Consider the following 3,014-nt stretch of genomic DNA (forward strand, 5'->3'; position numbering starts at 1 on the left):
GCAGACAATTCTAGAAAATAGGCTTATGGACAAGTAGAGGACATATTAGTAAAGGTTGAAGGCCTTTACATCCCTGCTGATTTCATAATCCTAGATACTGGGAAGGATGAGGATGAATCCATCATCCTTGGAAGACCCTTCCTAGCCACAGCAAGGGCTGTGATTAATGTTAACAGAGGTGAACTAGTCCTTCAATTGAATGAGGACTCCCTTGAGTTTAAAACTCAAGGACATCCTTCTGTAAACATGGAAAAGAGGTACAGTAAGCTTCTTTCAAAATAGAGTCAACCAGAGCCCCCACAGTCAAACTCTAAGTTTGGTGTTGGGAGGTCACAACCAAATTCTAAGTTTGGTGTTGAACTCCCATATCCAAACTCTAAGTTTGGTATTGGGGAGTCTCAACAATGCTCTAAACATCTGTGAGGCTCCATGAGAGCCCACTGTCAAGCTATTGACATTAAAGAAGCGCTTGTTAGGAGGCAATCTAATTTTTATTTAATTATATTTTTATTAGTTATATGTCTTCATAGGTTCATGATCATGTGGAGTCACAAAAACAACTGAAAAAATTGAAGAAAAATCAAAAACAGCAGAAGAAAAATCACACCCTGGAGGAAGGACTTACTGGCGTTTAAACGCCAGTAAGGAGCATCTAGCTGGCGTTCAACGCCAGAACAGAGCCTGGATCTGGCGTTGAACACTAGAAACAAGCAGCATCCTGGCGTTCAGACGCCAGAAATGCACAGTGAAGAAGAGCTGGCGCTGAACGCCAGAAACAAGCATCTGGCTGGCGTTCAACGCCAGAAATATGCTGCATCTGGGCGCTGAACGCCCAGAACAAGCATCAATTCGGCGTTTAAATGCCAGAATTGCATGCAAAGGCATTTTACATGCCTAATGGGTGCAGGGATGCAAATCCTTGACACCTCAGGATCTGTGGACCCTACAGGATCAACTCAGCATCTGTGGACCCCACAGGATCCCCACCTACCACCACTCACTCTCTTCCCTCTTCTCAATGTTCATCCTCTCTTCCCAATAAACACTCTTCCCCAAAACTCTTCACCAATCACCTCAATCTCTCTTCCCTATCACCACTTCACCACTCACATCCATCCACTCTTCCCCATAAACCTACCTCATAAACTCCACCTACCTTCAAAATTCAAAATCAATTTCCCACCCAAACCCACCCTATATGGCCGAAATTAACCCCCCTCCCTTCCCCATATAAAGCCCTCCATTCTTCTTCATTTTCACACAACACAACCCTCTCTTCCCCTTCTTGGCCGAATACACCTCTCCCTCCTCTCCTCCATATTTTCTTCATCTTCTTCATCTATTCTTTCTTCTCTTGCTCGAGGACGAGCAATATTCTAAGTTTGGTGTGGTAAAAGCATAAGCTTTTTATTTTTCCATTACCATTGATGGCACCCAAGACCGGAGAATCCTCTAGAAAAGGGAAAGGGAAGACAAAAGCTTCCACCTCCGAGTCATGGGAGATGGAAAGATTCATCTCCAAAGCTCATCAAGACCACTTCTATGATGTTGTAGCCAAGAAGAAGGTGATCCCCGAGGTCCCTTTCAAGCTCAAGAGAAATGAGTATCCGGAGATCCGACATGAGATCCATAGAAGAGGTTGGGAAGTTCTAACAAACCTCATCTAACAAGTCAGAATTCTAACGGTTCAAGAGTTCTATGCTAATGCATGGATCACAAGGAACCATGATCAAAGTAAGAACCCGAACCCAAAGAATTATCTCACTATGGTTCGGGGGAATTACTTAGATTTTAGTCCAGAAAATGTAAGGTTGGCGTTCAACTTGCCAATGATGGAAGAGAACGCACGCCCCTACACAAGGAGAGTCAACTTTGATCAAAGGTTGGACCAAGTCCTCATGGACATATGTGTGGAAGGAGCTCAATGGAAGATAGACTCAAAAGGCAAACCGGTTCAACTGAGAAGACTGGACCTTAAGCCTGTAGCTAAAGGATGGTTGGAGTTCATTCAACGCTCAATCATTCCCACTAGCAACCAGTCTGAAGTTACTATAGACCGGGCCATCATGATCCATAGCATCATGATTGGAGAAGAGGTGGAGGTTCATGAGATTATACCTCAAGAACTCTACAAGGTGGCTGACAAGTCCTCCACTATGGCAAGGTTAGTGGTATGCAAAATTGTTACTCAGGTTGTAAATTATTATTCGAAATTGATTCCCTGGCGATGGCACCAAAAATGGATGCACAGAACCATGGTCTAAACATATCTTCACAACTTCACATAACTAACCAGCAAGTGCACTGGGTCGTCCAAGTAATAAACCTTACGTGAGTAAGGGTCGATCCCACGGAGATTGTTGGTATGAAGCAAGCTATGGTCACCTTGTAAATCTCAGTCAGGCAGATATAAAATAGTTATGGAGTTATCGAAATTAATACTAAAATAAGGATAGAAATACTTATGTAAATCATTGGTGAGAATTTCAGATAAGCGTATGGAGATGCATTCATTCCTCTGAACCTCTGCTTTCCTGCTGTCTTCATCCAATCCGTCTTACTCCTTTCTATGGCTGGCTTTATGTAAGGATGTCACCGGTGCCAATGGCTACTTTCAATCCTCTCGGGAAAATGGTCCAAATGCTCTGTCACAGCATGGCTAAACGTCTGGAGGCATCACCCTTGTCGTTGGTTGCATCCTATTCCTCTTTGTGAAAATGGTCCGATGCGCTGTCACTGCATGGCTAATCATCTTGGAGGTTCTCGATCATACTGGAATAGAATTTACTATCCTTTTGCGTCAGTCACTACGCCCAGCACTCGCGAGTTTGGAGTTCGTCACAGTCATTCAATCCCAGAGTCCTACTCGGAATACCACGGACAAGGTTTAGACTTTCCGGACTCTCATGAATGCCGCCATCAATCTAGCTTATACCACGAAGATTCTGATTAAGAGATCTAAGAGATACTCATTCAATCTAATGTAGAACGGAAGTGGTTGTCAGGCACGCGTT

This window comes from Arachis hypogaea, chromosome 19 (assembly GCF_003086295.3).
Source record: "Arachis hypogaea cultivar Tifrunner chromosome 19, arahy.Tifrunner.gnm2.J5K5, whole genome shotgun sequence".
Lineage (NCBI taxonomy): Eukaryota > Viridiplantae > Streptophyta > Magnoliopsida > Fabales > Fabaceae > Arachis > Arachis hypogaea.